Consider the following 21,975-nt stretch of genomic DNA (forward strand, 5'->3'; position numbering starts at 1 on the left):
TCACTGTTCAGATGAGGGAGCCCTGGCACAGGCTGCCCAGAGGGGTTGTGGAGTCTCCTTCCTTGGAGGTCTTCAAGACCCACCTGGACATGTTCCTATGTGACCTGACCTGCTTCTGCAGGGGGATTGGACTGCATGATCTCTAAAGGTCCCTTCCAACCCCTACCATTCTATGATCACCACTGCTGGGATTTGCAACAAAGGCCCCTCTCCACCTTGAAAAGATGAGAGATGGAACTAAAACCCAAATGACTTGATGCTCATTGATGATACATGTTTTTTATTGGAAATTCTCTGTGAAATCTGATAAATATTTCTCAACTGTGACCTTGAGGGCAGCTTAACATAACCATTCTTGATATGCAGACATGCAGAGCTTGAACTTGGAACGTTTGAAATGTAAAGTGGGATTTATTGAATTGGCTCTTGAGTATGTGCTGTGCCTAGGTACTTTGTACAGTTTCTGTACTGGGAAAACATCAGAAATGCACACTCCTTGTCATGTTTGTTTAATTTGGTACTTTTTTAATTAAAAAATGAGGTTCATATACTGAGAAGTGCTTCTACATGTGCGTATTCTTGTCCCAAAGAAGCCATAATATCCGTTTCAAGACTTGATTTTAAAATTACAAATATTTATTGAAAAAGCTGCAGTTCCATTAGAGGCTGCATTTTATGTCATAAAATCCCGAGGATCTGACATCAGGAAATGTTCTTAGCAATGAAAAAAGCCTTTTTTTACTTAGTAATAAAACACCAAACCGAAAGAGGCAAAATGAAACCAAAGGTGCTTCAAAAGGAGAGATGTCTTTTCATCTCATTTAACTTGAAAAGTAAATACTCAGGAGACATTGGGAAGGACTTTTTCATCTGTCTTGAGGGACTGAGCGCATCCAAGAGTGGTTTAATAGTATAATTTGTTTGAGAGAGTTAAAAAAAATGAGGTAAGACCTTTCAACCAACCTAAGGACGGCAATGCAGAGATGTTTTCTCTCTCTGCCCAAATCTATCTTCAGTGGCAATAAATTAATTTTTCCACAAGTGGAGTCTGTTTGGCCCATGATGGTGACTGGTGCAATCTCCCCATCTTTATGCCAACTCACAAAATTTTTCATCCCACCTTCCCCCCTGACCTGTTGTAGGGAAGTGAGAGAGCATCTGAATAAACATCTGACAGCCAGCTAAGGCCAACCCCACCACACGATATCATGTGGTGTAGTGCAGCCCCTTCCCATCCCATCCTAAGGGAACGAACCCCAAATCTGCAATGTCACAGTGCAGTTGTTACACACTTCATCAAGCTGCAAGCCCAGAATGTTTGTGGGTGTGCATTTGCATGCCTTGGTGAACCTTTCACATGCCCTTTGGCTGTGTTTGCTTAAAAAGTTGTCTAACTGTGGTACCTGCGGGAGCAGAATTCATGTGTTGAAGCTCAACCAATTGGAAGAGGAATTCCTGAGTCAGGTCTCGTTCTAGAAATAGATACAGCAGATGCAAACAGGTGTGTTAAATTACTTGTGCTTAAGCAGCTATTTGCAGAGTTTGGTATTTCTCTCTGTGGACTAAACAGTGATTTCTGAATCACTGTTTCTGCTAAAATAAGGAAGAAAGCTTTCAGGCCTGTAAATGGGCTTTAGCTAATGAGATGCACAGTGCTATAGGAGTGAAAAGCAGTGTTGGGAGATGGTGACTTGAGTCTAAGGCCAGTTGTGCATGTTACAAAATGGTAGGGGTTGCAAGGGACCTCTAAAGATCACCCAGTCCAACACCCTGCTAAAGCAGGTTCACCTCAATCAGGTTGCACAGGAACACGTCCAGGTGGGTTTGAAAACCTCCAGAGAAGGAGACTCCACACCGTCCCTGGGCAGCCTGTGCCAGGGCTCCCTCACCCTCACAGGAAAGAAGTTTCTCCTCATTTTCAGGTGAAACTTTCTGTGTTCCAGCTTGTGTCCATTACCCTTTGGCCTGTCACTGGATACAACAGAAAAAAAAGTGTTGCCTCATTCTCTTGACATACACCTTTTAAATACTTGTAAGTATTAATGAGTTTCCCCCTCAGTCTCCTCCAGGCTGAACAGCCCCAGTTCCCACAACCTTTCCTCATAAGGAAGATACTGCAGTCCCCTCATGATCTTGGTGGCCCTACACTGGACTCTCTCCAGAAGTTCTCTGTCTTTCTTTGAGCTGGGGAGCCCAGAACTGGACACAGGACTCCAGATGAGGCCTCACCAGGGCACAGTAGAGGGGGAGCCAAACCTTTCTCGACCTGCTGGCCACACTCTTCTTGATGCACACCAGGATGCTATTGGCCTTCTTGGCCATGAGGGTAATGTGCTTTCCTTACAGTGGTGCATCTAAATCCCAACCAATTGCACATGAATCCACTCTACATGTTCATTCTCAAATGATTTTTTATGGCCTTGGGTACTCAGAAAGACCAAGCAGTGAGTACTTTCTCCCTAGCTTGTAATGTTTTTTTACTTTTGCCAATGCTGCTGTTACCATAATACTCAAGGTTGGAGGACGGGATTGTTCATATACATTTCTTTTTTTAAATGGCAGTTTTGGAAACAGAAGAAGAATGCAAATGAACTGACAATTTACTGCTGCTAGCCTGTCATGTAAAAGATATATAACTCATATGTGCTAATCAGTAAAGAGAATGTAGCTGTGCATGTGGGAACTTTCAAAAATAAGGCTTAATGTCTCCCCGCCTCTCAGCTTCAATATATTCTAGTAATGTGGCAATTAAAACATTATTAAGATGTCCTTCTGGAAAAAATGGTCAAGTGTCTTTAAAAGCCATAGATGGTTAGCTGTTGTATGATTTGTGTGTGTGGATTACTGCCAGCATATTCAAAATGCATTTTAATAAATTATCTAGATGGAGAGTCATTATTTTAAGGAATTAGGCTTGATTAAAATAAATTCTGGAGAGCATTTGGAAATGGAAAACTTGCTCCATATACGAGCCTACATTTTAAAACAAGGAGTTTTCACAGTCTAACACAAGTTACTCACTTTGATGCTGTTGTGATGAGAACCATGTGGATGAAGCTCCAGCGAGCTCTGCAGCAGGCCCAGCAGTCTGCCTGGGCTGCCCTCACAGAAGTCATTGCCAGGACAGGCCTTTTAAGCCTTTTACTCAAAATTCAGAAAAGCTCAGTGGAGTAAAGAGCCCAGAAGAACATACTGCTTCCTGTTGTACCTAGTGTTACACTGAGTGTGCAGTTTGGGCTGCAGGTGGTCTCCTCAGGATTTGAAACGGATCTCAGTGATGGGCTGCTGGTGCCAGTGCTCAGACGAGGACATCTGAGAGCTATGCCTTCGAACCAGTAGCATGAGCTGATTTGTTGACTTCAAACCATCCATGAATGCTGCAGACCACACAGAGAAGGCCTCTATCAGTGGAAGGTTCTAGGGGAAGGGGGATGACAGTGCTTGCTGTGGAGAGCAAAGCACTGGAAAGGCTTTGAAATGGGTACATATGGAAATGGCGCAGAAGGAAATGTGACTCCCCCACTCCCCTCCTCCCAAGTCAGTCAGGTGCTATAAGATAGGCTTGCATTTTGCATATTGTTTATTACTGTTCTCTACTTCATACTGTATGCCTTCCATTTCCAGGTAGTTAGAAAGGGAAAGAAAACCCAAACCATTTTTCAGTGGTTACGTACTTTGAGTCACGTTCCAGTGCAAGTAAAGAAAGAACAGCAGTTGTGATGAATGTGGGAGTATTCAAATCTTTCAGAAATCCCCTTGGAATCCATTTGTAGAGAAGAAGCTTTGGAGAAGCGGGATGACAGGAGTCTGTCGTGAGCCAGGGAGGAGGATGCTGGGGCAGACTGTGCCAACAGGCAGTGCAGAAGTGGTGCAGGAGAGATGTAACTCAGGGCAGATGGACGAGGCAGGAATGATTGAAGTCCAGTTGCTCTATGCTTGAGGTAGAAATTGGATCTAGATGGTCAGGTCCTCTTCAGACTGTGCTTGTTGATACTGTGTGATTGCAATGGGGTTAAAGGTAACTGACCCACTTTGAGCAGGAGAGCTGGTGCCAACAAGGGAGTTGATTCATGTCTCCTGTGAGGACTACCTCAGCTCTAGCAAAAGCTAAGGGTACCTGAAAGGAGGGGAAGGCTGTTGTGGCCATCTCAGTTGACTGGTGGAAATGTTTGGTTCCTCGGTACATCTCTGTTCATGCTGCACCTGCAGTTCCTGCAACCTTTCCTCATTTTCTTCATCTGCCCATGACTCAATCTGACTCAACAGACACTACGCCCTGACAAGTTTCCAAGCCCAACACCAGTAGTAGTCAGTTTGCTCAAAAAGCAAACTGCAGAAGTGTTTATCTCAGAGATTTTTTTTTAAAAGCCCCACAATACAAACATATGCCTGGTGGTTTTGTCTGTCTCTCGTGTTTGAGGCTTTTTTAACTCAGCCCAATCCACCCACTCTCTGGTAACATCATAGCCCACACTCCCCATACACAGCATAAGGCTGCTCTGGCAGTTCTTCACTGGGAGTTTTTGCTGCCTGCTTGGGGATGTGGAATTTTGAAGCTTATCCTTAAGTTTCAAATGAATCTTGTGTTGCCCTCAGCCCAGCAACTAGATATGCAGTCTTACATCCATTACAGCCCTCAGCCACACTCTGCAGCCCCAGCTTTGTGCTTACTGGAGCTCTAAGGGTAGCTGACCTTCTCATGGTCCTTTGCCTACTTTTGCCTGGGTTTGGTGGAGCTCCACGAGTGAGGAGAAGTGGAGAGAACAGAGGCCACTTAAAGGGGGATGGAGTGTGAGATGTCCTTCCAACTGCTCCAGCTGAGCTAAACTTGTCCTCTCCACCTCAATAAAAAGCTGCTGTGACCCTCAGGGAGGGCTGTAGCTTCTGCTATGCTATTTGTCAGCCCCAGCTGAAAGCAGGCAACTGAAGAAATGCCATGTTGCTTTTGTGGTTTTGGCAGTATTTTCCTTTGATACAAAACATAGTAAACACGCTTCTCTCTCTCTAATGCCTGGCTAACTGGCAGATACCATTTCAAGATTGTTCAACATTAACAGTTTCTACCATCTACCAAAAAGTAATTGGTTGCTGGAGCAAAACTGTATTTCTGGGAAGCAGGTAAAGCTAATGGCTTTATTCAGTAAGACACCCACTTAAGACAGTGATGCCTTCAGCTTTTTAAAGCCTGCTCTAGGTAAACAACATTTTCATAAACTTTAAACACCCTAAATATTTTTTACAATAGAAAAGTAAATTGAAAGTATACTCTATTCTTGAGAGAACCACCAAGCTTTCAGCTAGAGAAGCCAGCTGTAACCCTTCTAAAAGCAAAGCTTTATTGCTGATGTTGCACTTGACACTGTTGCTCATTTTTCAGAGGATGACCGAGGGAAGGTGTCACTAAGATGCAGCTGATGAGTGTGACCTGAGGACAGAGCCAGAAACAGATGATTGTGCCTCTCGTGATATATAAACAATACTGGTGATGCTGCCTGTTCAGTAATATCAACTGGATGCTAGTTTCTTTCACAGCAAGGCAAGCCAGTGAACACTGATGCTGCAGAGATACCCTCGAGGATAAAGGGATGCTGGGTGCACTCAGGTGAGCAAGGCAAAACTCTGTAAAGACACTGGGACACTGGTAACCGATTTAGATTTTCTGCTGGAGGAGTAAATCTGCTCCAGCCAAATGGGGGTTAATGAGAACCACTCAACCTTCAGCACACCTTTTTCACCATGTTAACTGGGAGAAGAGTTTGAATCTGAATCCTTACTTAAAAAAGAGACAGAAATTTTACAGTCATCGGGATCTAAAATGTTGATCAGGCAACTCCAGCAAAGTTGTTCAAAAGCAGCCATTAGGATTTCCTCTCACGCAGCCAGGATTTTTCACCTTTTCTTCTTCTCCCAGCCTAATTTAGGTTGGTGGTATCAGTGTTTAACAGGCAGTCACAGCACTGAGCTTTTCTCTGCATTCAGGAGAACTGTAATGCTGGTTTTGTTTAGCCTCCTCCAGTTTTAATTCAGGCTCAGATCCTTCCATGAATGCCAGTTTCATCTGAAAGGGAGGTAGGTGTCTGAGAAGCCACCACGTTGGAGTATGGGCTACTGAGATTGTCACAGTGGGGCTGCTCACCATTGGAACTACTTTCTTCTGTCTGGTTGCCTACAATCACTTGTCTGTGATGTGTAAAGAGGGGAAAAAAAAAGAAGTACAGTTATCAGGGATATCTGTTGGGAAGCCAGACAGCAGCAGTTTCATAAGGAAGTACATTATCAAGGTTTTAAATAATATAGATGATAGTTCTTCTAACACAAAAGACATTCAATCCAGCATGAGAGATACTTTTGGACTTCATCTTTATCCACCATGAGAATCATGTCCTCTGGAAAGGGAGTATGACCAACAGCAAAAGTGTGAGCTGTAGCTGATAGGTGCTGACTCCCCTTAAGACAGGACCTTTAGTCCAGCCCTTAAGCTTGGTTCTTTAGCTGGATTTTTAAAGAGAAACTTTGCTGACTTTCTCTGTACCAAAGGTGAAGAGAACTGTCACAGCTCCTCCTGGGAAAGAGAAGAGGGATAAGAGGAGTCTGGATGGGTGTCATGGATGTCACTGGGGGCAAGAACAAGAGGGATGTGTGATATTTGGGAGAGATTCCCTGACACCGGGCATGAGAAAAGGCAAAACATAGATCTAAGACCTGCTGGGGATCTGAGCAGGAAAATGGGACTAAACAGGAGTGGGTAGGACTAGAGTAGCAGGAAATTTACAGTGTACAAAAAATAATGCCAATATGTACAGTTCTGCCAGAAGAATAAGTTACTGGTGAGGTGGAGGGTGCGATGATACGAGAACAGCAGAGCACACCCTGCCCCCTCCTCCTTGAGCCCTCTTCCCAGCAGCTTCCCAGACTTCACCATCAAAAAGTAAAAAGCAGGTGAGTCCTGGCTTAGAAGCAGTAAGCTCTATTTGGGATGGCTGAATGCAAGATTCCAACTATCATTGTATCCTTAGGGATTCAAAGGCGGGGAGGAAACTTACACCGGGAAGAAAAATGTAACCCAAAAGTGAGAATGAAAATGGAAAATATTTTAAAAGTCTTAATTATGTCCTGGAGCTGTGCCTTTAGAGATGAGAAAGGTGATATTTTTTTCTAAAAGCCAGTGTTTCAACTGCTAGACAAATGTAATCACCAAAATCTAAAAAAATCAAGATAAAGTCAATGGGATGAAAATGAAAATAATTGCTTTTAAATGATTTTTTAAAGTAATTACAACTGAACATGAGCCAGTAACGTGCGTTTGCAGCCCAGAAAGCCAGACACATCCTGGGCTGCATCAAAGGCAGTGTAGCCAGCGGGCCAAGGGAGGAGATTCTCACTGCTCTGCTCTGGTGACCTCACCTGGAGCACTAGCATCCAGTTCTGGAGCCCCCAGCACAAGAAGGACATGGACCTCTTGGAGTGAGTGCAGAGGAGGAAGACAAAGATGATCAAAGGGCTGGAGCACCTCTCCTCTGAAGACAGGCTGAGAGATTTGGATTTGTTCTCCCTGGAGAAGAGAAAACTCTGGGGACACCTTAAAGGAGCCTTCCAGTGCTTTTAAGAAGGGGCCTACAGGAAAACTGGAGAGGGACTTTTTGCAAAGGCATTTAAATGACAGGACAAGCAGTGATGGTTTTAAACTGAAAGGGAGAGGATTTAGACTAGATGAAGACGCTCTTCACGGTAAGAGTGGTGAGGCAATGGAACAGGTTGTCCAGTTCCAGTCCTGAGAGAGGCTGTGGATGCCCCATCCCTGGAAGTGTTCCAAGCCAGGCTGGATGGGGATTTGAGTGACTCGATTTGGTGGAAGGTGTCTCTGCCCATGGCAGGGGAGTTGGAACTAGATGATCCTTAAAGTCCCTTCCAACCCAAACCATTCTGTGATTCTGTTTTCATTACTTAGGAGCAAGAGAAATATAAACTTTATAACTTCAAATTTATATTGATTAATTGCTAATGAAAACTTACAATATCTGTGCCTGGCAAGACTAACACAACAGGGATTTTCCTTAATGGTCATTCAGAAACCCAAAACAAAATCCCAAAGTTTCGGCAACGGGCCCACCAAAGGCAGGCAGATGTGAGGTTTTCTTTGTGATGATGCAGGCATATTCATCTCTCTTCTCTCCATTTGACAGAAGCAAGACAAAAGCACTCTTACCAAACTGGGACATTTTATTTCCAGCCCATTAAGTAGCCAAATATTATCAGCTAGCTATCCCTATTTTAAATTCAGCTGGAGAACTTGCACCCCTGAGACCTGGAGACTGTCTGAGGAGAACTCTGGCCGACTCTTGTTAATTATTAACCCTCCCTCCTGGAACAGCAGGGGAAGTTTGAGGAGGCTGGAAGAGCCCTGGTGTCCCAGCACTCAAAGAGAATGAACTCGTCAAGCCAGGTCACTTTGGGGCAGCACAACTGACCTCAGCCCCAGGCAAAACCATGGAATTAAGGCTAAGATAACATATGACTGAAAAAGCATTTGACAGGATAGAAAAATTAATTCTGGATGGTGTGGTTTATTGAAAGATGAAAATGTCTGATGTCATTTCTTTTGAGGGGGACACCATTTATAAGGTAAAGGTAGCTGCATATATGCAGCTATTTAAACTGCGGTAAGGCCTTTCACTCCCCACTGCCTTCTCTAAAAGGAACTATACACAAGACCCATTAAACAGGTGCTATGGGAATAAGGCTTCTCCAAGTGTAACTGGCGAATAATCTCTGCCTGAGGCTATTTCTAGCAGGGCTCCATAAGCACCTGATCCTTCTCAGCATTTTCAGCAGCAATCTGGAGGTAAATTTAAAGTCACTCTGAGTGAAAAGTGCAGATAATGATACGGTGATACAAAGAGAAGCAAATGGCCATAGAGCACAAACTGGACAGGTACTTAAGATGGACCTATTCAAACAATATTCATATATTAAATTTACAGCCTCAACCCTAGCATTAATATTTTCCATTGAGAACTGCAGATTTTTCATAAACGATTCTCCCTAAAGACACTGAACTGTGGCACACAGAAAAGCTTGAGATAGTCAGAAAAAAACCCCCGGTTCAGCTAATATTTTGTATTTATGGATTTCTGGGGATTGACATGATCTTTGAAAGTAGGTCACACCATGATTCCAAAATTACATAGATTTATCACAGAGCTTGTCCACAGTGTTGACTTTTCAGCATTCTTCATTACTGCACAATTATAACATCTTTGTAAGGCAAATACGTGTTTAACTCGAATTTTATTGAAGAAGATTATCTGTTAAGCCAAGATGCAATGCCAAGGCAATGTGATTTAACTAGGCAGAGAAATATTGACTGTCTTAATAAATGCAAGAACTCCTTCTCTTCAGAGCTACAGCATCTGGGCACGGACTTTGAAAGCCCCCATCCATGCCCTCTGTGGGCAGCACTCTCAAATATCCTCTAGTCCACAAGTTGTCTGTGGTTTGGTTTATGTCCCTTGACAATGGGTTGACACAATGTCAGGACTGCCTGGACTGGGCATTCTGCACACTCTGGGAAGATAATGTAGGATTTGACAGTATGATTGTTCACAGGACACTATCAGAATGTGTGGCTTGGGAGCGGGAGCTATTTCACTCTTTTGATGTCACTTGTAAATGTCTGTGGGGTCACTGTTAGATGGAACAGTTGGGAAACAAAAAGCCCCATGACTCAGTTTGTAGGAGAAAAGATGAGAACTAAGGAGAACATCAGAAAGCAATGGAGAACATTAACACTTAATACTACCTTAACACTACCATAGCCAGCCTGGAATTTGAGCTCTGGTGACTGAAGTTGTATAACAGGCTTTGACAGTTCATAGCAAACCATTTTCACAGCCTCTGTTCCCATCAAAGGGAGTTGGTTCTGGCAACATAAAAAGAGAAAGTTCTCCTAATAATGGAGCTGTGAAAGACAGCTTTATCCCTTGAAACCAGAAGCTTGAGAACAGCAAGATTTATTATCTGCTGTTTGAGACTGAATTCAGAAAGTGTATTGGGGAGAAATTGTGATAGATCTCCGGGAACACTGTACAGGGGAAGGCAGCTGTAAAGACCCGGCTGGCTCAGCTTCTACTGATACAAGGAAAGATGCTGTAACCTATGTAGACAAGTCATGTTGACCTCAAATACTGGTCTTGTGAGAATCCTGACCACAGATTTAAGTACCACAGAAAAACTAGATTCTTTCTGAGCTCTTAGCCAATCTTGACTAGGCAGTTCCGGACACCTGGGTGTGAGAACCACTAGTGAGATACAGTAAGCACAGGTCACAGTATCTTAAGTGAGTCTATAGATAGAAAAATTAACTGGACTCCAGGAAACAGTCTACTGTGATAGGGAAGAGAGGGTTGAAGAAAGTAAAGGAGCAGCTGCCTTAAGAAAGCAGAAAACATGAGTGTGGTCTGCTGAGCCAGGGAAGTACCTCTCATGTGGATCTTCTTACTCCAGTATTAAAAAGGACTTCCTCTCTCCAAAAACAAGGCAACATGCTCAAGTAGAGCTATGAAACATCTTACTCTTATCTGGAGGAATACAGTGCCTTGAGCGTCATCTTCACTCCCTTTGTGTACAGGAAAAGGTACTTCTTTGTTATTGTAATATAACGTGGTTACATTATTCACTAATGAATATCTCAACCTTGAAGATAAAGAAACACCCACAAAACCTCTGAAAACCACCTGCCTTCATGTGAGATCTAGGATATTGCTATAGATTTTTTTTTTCTGTCCTAGGGACCAAAAGCCCTGAGCTGTCAAACTTCCAAATTAGTTCCCCAGTTCCAGGAATGAAGCAGCTGTTGCAACTGATCTGGATGGAGCAAAAAAATTGAAAGAGCACACAGACATTGTACATTGTGTCCACCAAACCGGTGGTTATCTGTCTGTCCTCGAAGGAAACTCTCACCTGCAAACGGAGAGGAAAGCTGGCTGTAGAACAAGTGTTTTCAAGCCAAGTCACACATTTCTGCTTGGCAAGTGGTATATTCAAACTGTGTTACCATATGCCCCAGAAATGTTGGGTAAAAGTTGGTGGTAGGCGGAGTGGGGAACCTAACCACTGAATTGGTTCTCTCCTATTGAAAGAAACTTATCTGAAGCCAGCAAGGCTCATGCTACCAAGGAGTCTGGAAGACTCTCTGGCAGCAAAGTGATAGCCAGAAGACTTTGGGTGTCCACAGCAGCCTCAACCATGGCTGACAGGGATGCACAGCCTCCTGTGAAATACACGGGAAACCAGTGTGTTCTCTCAAGAAGTCTGGGCAATGACTTCCCTTGTCTCCCTTCCACTGCACCAAGTCCCAGCCTTGGCCGGGACCTGTCTCCAGCCACTAACCCTGTATTTGCTTGTATCATTCTGGATGGTAAGAAATGTAGTTCAAGCAAATGTTAATACTGGCTCTTGTGAGGTAATCAAGGAGTGTGGTAAACAACTGCCTTGGCATGCTAATCTGTTGGAAATAATTGGTCTCATGCCCCAAATATTCTTTGTTTGGTTTTGGTCCATAGGGATAGTATAAAGGTGACTAAAGGGACTGGGACATGGATTCCTTGCTGCAGCTCTCTTGCAAGCATCAACCCTACCCCCTCTCCCAAATTCACTCATCTGGCTTGGCACCAAATTGCTTCATATTGCACAGAAGAGTGTGGTGCAATCAGATCGTGGACTCAGGTCCAAGACCTCTCAGTGTCTAAGGATCACGCTGTGGCATAAGTAGATGTCAGCGTTGCACACGCCCTTCAGAAGACACTCTGGCACTGACATCCTTGCAGATGTGCAGGTCAAAATCAGTAGACTATACTGTGGCAGATGGCACACCCTTGCCAAGATAGTAAGACCTTGGTGTACACAGTGGTGGAAGAGATAGAGTCACTGTACATTATACAAGGCCAAAAGGTAACCTTCAGGGACACCACAGAGATCCAGTTGACAATGCAGACAGCTGACATGCCACGTAGGGGGTTTGCTCGACTGTCAACTGAGGCAAGAAAGTAGGCCCTTATGAACTGCCAGACTTGAATGCACAGCCTGTATGTCCCTGGGCTTGACAAGGAGATGGATGAGCACAGAACAGTGGAGGTAAAAGTTCTCCAGCCTTGGCCAGTGACGCGTGTGCACGTTGGTTGAGCGAATGTATCAGAATTATCATGGGAAAAGAGACAGGAGATGTCAGTGCAGAAATCAGACGCTCGTCACAGCAAGGGTAACGGATGGATCATGCCATAAAGGAGAGGAGAGGCGAGGGGAGGATGGTGGGAGTCAACAGGACAAACATCTTTCAGGCACTCCACTGTTTTATTGCTGGAATTGGGAGAAGTGTAATTGGAGTGGGGGGTTAAAAACCAAAAGGAACTAAATCAAAAAAGGCAAGAGGTTTGTTTTGCAGTTTGGAGGGGTTTTTTTTTGGGGGGGGGGGGGAGGGAAACACACTAATAGTCTCTTCAGTCCTAAAATTATTTTCTTACAATATGTTTCAAGCCTTGACAAATGATAAACCAGCATGATTTCAAAGCCTAAGCAAATCTCATCCAATACTGCTTTTCATTAACGACTCCTGAGCTCTTCACAAAACATTCCCAGACTTGCTTTGTTCACAACAGCTCTTTTGATGGGCAAAATCAAACACTAATGAGAGATAAATATGGATATTTTTAAGCCAAATATTTCATGCAAAAATTTGGGTTTGGCTGGGATAGGGTTTTTGTCAGCTGAGTTTAAACCCTGACACCCTGATGCAAAAGTGAAATTTTAAAAAAAAAGCTAATACTTTTGTGTATGACTTCCAAATACTGATATTTTCACGTATATAGACCTTTCCTACCATTTCTTTTAAGAACAGTAAATTAATGGGAACATGCCTCTGTTACTCTGTAATTTTATGTCCGTTTCCGTGTGTTTCTTGTATTGTTAGCTCGCCTCCTGCTTTGTGGTTTATTTGGGCAATTTGCCTTTTTTTCCTGTTGTTGTTACCTTTTGTGAACATGCCAGAGGCCTTGGGGTGCCAATAAATTAGAATATTAGCACCCCTTTTTACTGCCACGTTATACTAATTTCCCTCTGCTTGTTTGTGACCTAATCTTCAACCTCTGCCTAATTCGCTGAGCTGAATTTTCTGCGTCCTGATCGGATTAGGAGCATCCTTGTTTGCACAAAACATGTTTGACCAGAAAAACTAGCAGCAAACAAAGTAAACAAAATGTAGAAAGCTGCAAACAGAAACCTGTCCTCAGACAAAGTTCAAAATCGCAGGCAGCGTTAGAACTACATTCCTATTCAACCTGTGGGTGCTGCATATCAGCACGAGTTGTGGCTCCATCAGGCACATCCACTACATCTTCCTTCACAGGACGGGGCCTATAATCTTTCTGAGGACATACCTGTCAATGAGGAGGTATTTATTCAGCCTCTCTTTTCAAGTCATGGTGGTTTCAGGTGGAAAACACCCTACTAGAATAGGTATTCCCTCTGTCTGCCACTGGAGGATATTTCCCTGTAAAAAAATCCGTGTGATACAAAGACAGAGCTCTGGGATCTGTGTAGAGCTAGGTGTACTACACACACTCCAAGATGCCATTATGCTCTACTGAACTACTCACTAGCCCAGACCAAGCTCTGTTTCCCTCATGCTGAACAGTACTCTACTGAAGTTTAAATGCAGGTACTCAGGTGAGAGTGACAGAACTGCACCTGTAAACTTTAGTCACTAATGAAATGGCCTGAGGTAAATTCCATGAGTTTCTGTCCCAAAAGAAAACACAGTTTGAAGATGACTCACCCCTAAGCTGACACTGTGAATGCTACACACCCATGGGTAGCAAATGTTTCAAGTCATTTCACAACCACGCTTCCAACTGATTAATACTCTCTCTAAGTGTATTTGTGGTCTTGCTGTGGGTTTACTATGCTGAAGGACAGAAGTTCAGCTATGGGCCGTCTCTGGGAAGGAAGGTATTGCCATACTCTTGCCAGGACTTGCAAAATGAAACCAAACAAAAAAGGAAAAATTACCAACTATAACTTCAGCCAATGATAAATCGGTAATTTCACGGAGTTAATTCAGCCCACAAGAACTTACAAGTGTTTAGAGACTGAGTCATACACTTATTTTAGGTAAGAAAGATGCTTGCCTACCCTTCTGCCTAACAGACCAGAGAAAGATAGACCACAGGCTCCTCGCAGTAATTTCTCAATGGATACAAATGCCTGTTTTTTAGGTGCTCAGTCATCAAGTTAAAAAAGATTTAATCACAATCCATCTAATATTCTACTCTAAATTGTTCCAGTGAATCATTACCCTCACATAAAATATGTGGTACACCTGAGTTTGTGTGGCATCAGCTTCCAGCCATTGCGTTGTCGTACGGTATTTTACCATGTGATAGTTATCATGAGGCTCTTGAATCAGGACACTAACGTTCTAAAGGATGCAGACAGTTCACAAGGAGCATCTGTGAGCCACTGCTCCTTCAGGAACTAACTGGTTTTTTTTTTCTCTTGCTGTAGGATGTGTTTCTAGTACTCAGATTGTTTTTTCCTGATTCTTCCCAATTTCTTTAAAGTCCCCTTTGAAGAGTGCAACCTAACGTAAGCACAATGTTCTTAAGATGATCTAGCAATGGCACACATACTATCATCTTCCTGATCTCACTAGTAAATTTTCTCTTAATTTGATCACGGCTTACAGAGTTGCTTTGGGAGCTTGTGTGCAGCTGCTTCTCCACCACGATTCCTACCTCCTTCTCAGGTGTGGTTTACTAGAGGTACTTTCCCATTCTCTGTGTAAAACACACACTCTTACTTCCATATTAGAGTACCCAGAGAGCTGGCATAAGTAAACTGCTCTGCCTATCCCTGTAGCTTACCATTCCCCCGTCCCTCTGTCACCTGCAAACCTCATCAGTTATAGAGTTATTCGTATCCAGGTGATTAATACAAGCAGTGAGGAGCTATGGGTTGAGAGAAACTCAAACCAAACAATAACATAAGAAGTGTCAATTCCATGCTGAGCAATTACAAATGTGCTGTGTAATTGCTGGATCACTGCAAGCAGTGAGTGAGTGTTCTGTGCAGATTATTTTACCACACTGATCTATACTTACTTTATCTCTGGTTGTACTTACTTTACTGGTGCTGATCCAGAGCGGGACATATACAGTAAAATAAGGAAAAGAAACGTCACAAATGCAGCAAGCCCAACCCAAAAGGCTATGACAATAGAATCTGTGGACACAACACAGTAATTCTGTCACTAGTACCATAGCAAATATAAAACACAGCAATACAATTTATGACCTGTAAGAAAGGTGTGGCATTTCATCAAGTCAATTTAACAAAACTTTCTAGAGACATGAGTGCCAGTTTGTGGAAAGTCTTGAGAGCCTCTCAGCAGTTTATTGTATGTGCATGGCCAGGGTTGGGGAAGAGGCTGGAAAGAAAAGAGATGTAGGGAGTGTGATGGTGACTGGTCCTGTGCATATATTTAAAAGCCAACACTGAGGCCTTACGATGGTTTTCACAGTTTCATCTCTTTGCAGGGGATATGATTCCTTTTACAAAATCCCAGTGCAGGAAGCAACGTGGTACTGAAGACTGAGCCGTTATTCCTCAGTGCATAGCCAAATCCTGCTCTTAGGTGAAAAAGCACAACAACCCATCATCTGCAAATGATGCTTTCAGAGAAGGAATTCTAGTCTTGACAACATTTTCTACCAAGAGAAATACCAAGGAAAGCTTGTTGAAAAGTGCCTGTGACTGTCCCAGCACATCAGCCCAGTGGAATGTGAACCTTCCCCTGTTCAGCTGCAGTACTTCTGTAATCATCATAAAATAGTTCAAAATGCAGCCCTACTTTCTCAGGTTTAAGTGGTTTCTTAAGGAATAAGTAAGTGGATTCCTAGCACCAAAGTATGGGTTCACAATTGGTTTAAACCAGCCTTGGACCATTCCACCACTGTTATCTCAGATCCAGAAGAAAAGTTTTTAAAAATTAATAAAATGAAATTAAAAAAAAAACAGATTAATTGATCCCTGATCTGGGTGACCAGTGCTAAAGGGAGAATGAGGTGCTTGGGGGAGAAAATGGAGTGGCTCTTTCACGAAGGCTTTGCTAAAACACTGCCTCACTTATGGGCTGGCTGTTAGATGGCATGAATCTGCTCTTGCCCCAGTAGCACATTTGATCACTCTTTCCAAAGAGTAGGATCACACTGGGATCAGCGTGGTGGCAGTGAATATCCAAGTTGAAGCCTTGATAAGGTCAGGTGTTCTGCAGGGCATAAGTCAAGAAATGCCCTGGATCCATCACTAGCTACTCACTTAGACTGAGGTGAAAAAGAAGGGTCATTGACTCCAGAGACAAATATTGACCATGATAAAATAAATCTTCCACCTGAAAGGACAGAAAACATTGTGTTCTTTGAAACGGGTCCAGTATGTTTGATGAGGTATTTCTTTGTGAAAAAGTTCAGAACGTGTTGTCATCAGAGCCACAAAGAGATTAGGGGGAATTATCCCAACTCCTTTTAAACCTAAAACTAGAGCTGACCCAGCCAGAGTCTTATCAGAAAGCTGAGTTTTGGCCGGGCTACTGGGAAATAAAAATGTGGAGAGTCAGCTTATTTTAATCTTCCTCTGTTAAAAAAAGTTTTACTGAGCTTTAATTCAGAGGATGGTAAATCAGCATGTGAGGGCCAATATTCTGACCTGCTCTTCCCAGACTCATTATAGGAAAACCTGATGGAGTGCTACTGGACAACCCCAACTCCTCAAGGGAGAATTAGGGCACTTTGATTAAAACTAAAAAAAAAGAAGTAAGCTCTCGGTCCAGGGATACCTTGAAAGGTTTTAAAGTGTTCAAAGCCATCAGGACAGAAATGAAGAGTTTGGATGTACAGAGTTCCCTACCAGAGCTCTTTTGGTTTCATCTTTTAAAGGCAGCATTAATAGGACTCATGGAATTCACTGAAGCTAATGCAATCCACTCCAGTTCTCAGGGGGAGTTTGAACTCTTGCGAGTTAAACAGAAACTTCCTGCTTTGATAGTCCTGAAATTAAAACTTCTGTCTTTTATAACATACTGTAATAGTCTATTAAAAACTTTTCTACTGCTAAATTCTACTGTCACCTTTTCTGTTGGTGTGGGCATTTGTTTTTAAATAGCCTGTTAGTTCGTGGGCCAATTAAGCTTTTTACTGTTTTGATACAAAACAGAGAGAGCTGCTCAACGCTATTAATAGAAAGCAAGACCATGACTTTATAGCTGGATTTAGGCTTCATGAGGCAAACACAGTCTCACAATGCTTCAGTGAGAGGACACATAATAGAGGAAAAAAAGTGCAGTGATTCAGATCTCTGTTATACATTACATCAGAATAATAAAAAAGCCTCAAACAGGCAAAATTGAATGAGGGAGCTATGATCCCATCCCAGGAGTTATGACGACCATATGATTCATCTGGGCTGATTCAGCAATGCACCTAAACAAACGCTCAGGTCCCACTGTAGAGGTCAATCAGCAGAGGCCCTCTGGAATGGCAATGCAGAGGTTATTGCCATCCTGGAGGTATCCTGCATTTAGAGAAACCCAGAATGTGGCTATTTGAGAGGAAATGATCCCATTTCACCTTCAGAACAAAGGGCAAGGACTTGCTGAACTTTTTTTTCCTAAGCAGACAATAATCCAAACAGTGGCTTTTGAAGGTATAAGAATGTAAATATTACACAAAGACAGGAAAACCTACAAGTATACTCATTGCATGGCTAGTGCTTTTATTCAAAACAAAGCAAAAACCCTAACAACTCTGGAATTATTTCCCTTGGAGTTTTCTTTTTAACTTGTAAGTCACTGTTCTCCCACTGGCATTTGGAGAAGGAAGAATAAAAGTGCCAAGATGACGCAGTCTCCATTCCTCCTAGGCTGCTGACATGGAAAAAATGTCTATTTTTACAAGAAGGAAAAAAAAAAGAAACCTGAGAAAAACAGTTTTACTTCCCTGGCTATCAGAAAACCAAAGTCAACATTTTTAGTTTAGTAATTGATACAGTCAATGTGGGCCCTTTTAAAAGACTCAGATTCTCTTAATGTTAACCTGCTGAGGGGCAAAAAAAGTACATCCCAAACCCTATGCCTGCATTTTTCTCTTTCTTTTTTCCTGGGAGCTGAGCAGCTAAAATACAGAAACCTGTTTTTCTGTAGATTTGTTTTGCAAAGCTGAGCCCAAATGTGACTTCCTTTCACGTCCAACAGGGAACTATCTCACCCTGAAGCCTCTTCTTCACTAAAGGTCTTCACTCACAGTGTTCTTCCTCTGTTATCTAGTCACCTGTAGGAACTTGAAGATATTTCCTATCTGTGAGGCCTCCGCTCCTTTGTAACTAGGCTGAGTTGGAGTTGCTGTAGGAGCAGATGAGATGCATAAAGTATGACTGCATAAATCATCTCCTTGGAACAAAAAAGACCTCAAAAGGTGGCAGACTCTTTTGTTACTTTAGGGAGAGAGAACACATTTTAAAAGAAGATGAAGAAGATATTATTTTGCTTTGTTAAGGGAAATAAGGGCTTATGAGATCACTCATATTCACTCACACAGGTGTGGAGTAATTTCCTCCATGAAAAGATCAACAAATTTCAATTAAATTTGACAAAATGTGAGCATCTTCTCTCGGAAGCACAACTTCCACTGCTTTCAAGAAAACGGGCATCTGGGTAAAGAGAAATATCTTATAAATGGCCATGGATGGAAATGCTTCAACTCAAACGCCACCTGTTATGTATCAGGCAAACCAAATGTTAGAAAGATAGTATTAATGAGAGGAAATGGGGAGAGGTTAGATTCCTAGTTAGCCAGCCATATGCTAAGGACTTACAGCTAGCTTAACTCATCAGTTTGGGTTTTCCCTGGTGAAATTTGGGGGCAATTATTTGCCCTACCTTTAAAATTAAGAGAATCGGAGAAGCTGCTCATAACCTGCCCGAGTCCAGCTGCATCAACTGTTGCTTTACAGTATTATGGAGCAAGATTTTATATACAGAAGGAAGTGGATATTTACACCACCTTCTTTAAGGCATAATGATTTAAGTTTGGAGGGAATAAACCCAAGGCTCATCAGTGTGGACAGAAAAGCTTTTCTAGAGGCAGTGCAGAATAAAAGTTTCTGCTCCCCTTTCTTATTCTTGCTCTCGTAAGGCAAGCAAAGGACACAAAGCTCCTAGATTTGTCCAGTTCAATCTTCACTATTAGAAAGACAGTTTCTTGCACTGTTAAATTAAAGAGACGTGAAAACATTTAGAAAGATTATCAGTTTTCCTTACCAACCCTATAATAACTTTGGGGAAAGCCACTTTTGTCTCTGAAACCATAGCTGAACAGTCAAAGTTGTCTTCAGTAAACTAAACAGCAACTAGTAAAGCCCATAACTTTATCACTCAAATGAGGATACAATCATACATACAATACAATCATTGTATTTCGTAGCAGAAATTGAGGGAAAACGCTGCCCAAGTGACTCAAACACTCCTACCTTCTCTCCCTCGAGTTTTGTCTGTCCATCCAACAGTACTTGGTTAAGTTAATCCCTCATGACACAGCTTGTCATTTTATCAAATGGTTTATCAAAACCTAACCAATGCACTTACATTAAAAAAGAAAAAAACATAAATTACTTGCCACTTTAAGTAACCATAAAAAGATATTTGCTGTCTCATCGTGCAAAGTCAAACGTGAAACAGAATTAACTGTCGCTGGGTGAATTGTTGAACACTTTCATATTATATACTCTGAAAATAAACTTCTAAACTCAGCAGAATCAGCTTCCACGGCAATAAAGTATTTTGACAACAATGTATATTATTACTTTATCTTCCAGTTAAGCAGTGGCACTAAATCACAGGAGGAAAGGTAATAACAATATGTTTTCAGCTTGTTGTTCCTGGCTAGAGGAAACATACATCACTTCTTTGACTGAGGTTTTGAACGTTTGTCAGTTGTAACATAAGCCTTAAGTCCCAGGATGAAAACACGATGTTCTTATGAAAAACTCTGCTCAACTGGTCAACTTTTCTGATAGCAGCATACAGCCAACTAACAGCCCAAACCACAGATTTGCAAGTCATTAGGTTTCCACTTAGCAAAAGGCTAAAAAAGAATCTGTCCTTCTAAATTAGAGTTAGTATCAGCAGTCTTATGGTTTCAAAGAATGTAAGGTAAAGTGAAGAGCTTCAGTATTAGTAACAACTGCTATTAGAGCACAGTCAGTGTGGAAGGCAGACACTCATCTATACAAATCACACACATATAACCCAGCTTGGTCTCTATTGCAAGGAAGGCAAAAAAAAGTCAGCAAGACAAGCTACGAAACATTTTTCCTCTACTAGATTAACACCTATTACTCTACAGTACTTACATTTATTAACCTTCAGCTTGCTTCCATCTACTGGAATCGGATCTATATAATCCCAGTAATATTCATACGACCAAAAATACTCAGAGGAGTTTGTTCTGTTAGTCATTTCTGCAGTGCAATTTAAACTAGCCCAGAACTCCAACCAAATACTGGTTTTTATTGTACTTCTGCGCTCTCAGAAAGAGATTGCATAACTGATACCTATGTAAATCACTCTGGGGTCCCACAGCTCAAGGACTGCCTTGGTACTAAAAAACATCTAGCAGCAATGAGTATTAATGTCTGACATATATAACAGGAGACCTTAAAATGTAATCCTCGCTTCCTGGTGGGCAATTACATTATTCCTCAGCATATTTTAAACCGAGATGGATGTCAACTAACCTAGGAATGGGGTGGACACGTGCCAGCTGGGTCACAAACCCTTCCCTCTCAGAAACTCGCAGCCACGCAGCACACTCCAGAGCTACTGAGAACAGTCGGTCTGCAAGACGTTTAAGAATTCCTCTTGACACAAAGCACGCACACCCTGATGCAGTACTTCATCGATTAAAGACGTGTTGGTGTAGCAAATATGCGATTATTTTAGACAACAACTTAACACTACAATAACTAGTTAAGAACTTGTTAATTACTTGGTAATAGTTTAATCAGTTAGCTAAGCACTTGCAAATAGCTCAATCACCTGTTGATTAAGTCTTCATTTGAACCATATACAGACCAAACTGCACCTGATAAGGACCTGTTCAGACAAGACCCTGGTATATGTATTTTTTAGGTTACCTTAGCTGTTACTAAAACAAAGAGAGTGATTTTTTTTTTAACCAATCAGTATGATATTGGAAATTTTATAATAGTTAGGAACCAATCGAGGTAAAGGGCAAATTAAGAGATGGACATTTTATGCATGTTTTTGTTGGCAAATGTAGTTCTTTGAAGTGTATAAAAACCTTGAAAATTGTTAACTAACAACGCAGCCCGTTTGGAGGAGCTACCCCCCGTTTTTCCCAGCGCTGCGTAATAAAGAAGTCCTTGCTTATCTACATTCCTGTGTAGCTAAGTTTCTTTTCGCGACTGCGGATCCGTGCACATTGGGACAGCCACGTATTTCACTTTGCGGCTTCGTTTCCTTTGTCCCGAAGACAGCGGGTGGACAACGGGCTCCCTGCCCTGGGCCCTGCTAGAGCAGGGGAAAGCGTTTGGCTCAGGGCAGCCTTGCACCCGGGGCAAACACCCATGCTGAACTGGCTTATGCTTTGTGTGAAACAGACCCTCGGGCCCGCTTCTGACTGCGCCTCGAAAGCCACCAAGGAACGCTGCGGCGGGGAAAGCCCCGGATCGGGGAGGGAAGGCGGCCCGCCCGGGACACCTCCTCCAAGGAGGACACGGGCCGTGGCGAAGCGAGGTACGCAAACACGGCACAAACCCCGCCGCATCCCGAACACACATCGCCGTCTACTGCCGGCCCCCGGCGCTCAGCCTCCCGTTAACACCCGCAGCACCAGGCTGCGGTACCGCACT

At 42.6% G+C, this 21,975-nt stretch overlaps 1 protein-coding gene across 1 annotated transcript in view; it reads left to right on the plus strand.

Annotated features, from left to right (window-relative positions):
- Positions 1 to 5,431, plus strand: part of URB1 (URB1 ribosome biogenesis homolog) — a 64,246-nt gene extending 58,815 nt beyond the window's left edge. The window contains exon 40 of the transcript XR_009819220.1: positions 5,378 to 5,431. The gene's annotated coding sequence lies outside the window, so the exon portion shown is untranslated. The remainder of the gene's footprint in view (positions 1 to 5,377) is intronic.
- The last annotated feature ends 16,544 nt before the right edge of the window (positions 5,432 to 21,975 follow it).

The sequence above is a fragment of the Colius striatus genome, chromosome 1 (assembly GCF_028858725.1).
Source record: "Colius striatus isolate bColStr4 chromosome 1, bColStr4.1.hap1, whole genome shotgun sequence".
In the NCBI taxonomy this organism is placed as follows: domain Eukaryota; kingdom Metazoa; phylum Chordata; class Aves; order Coliiformes; family Coliidae; genus Colius; species Colius striatus.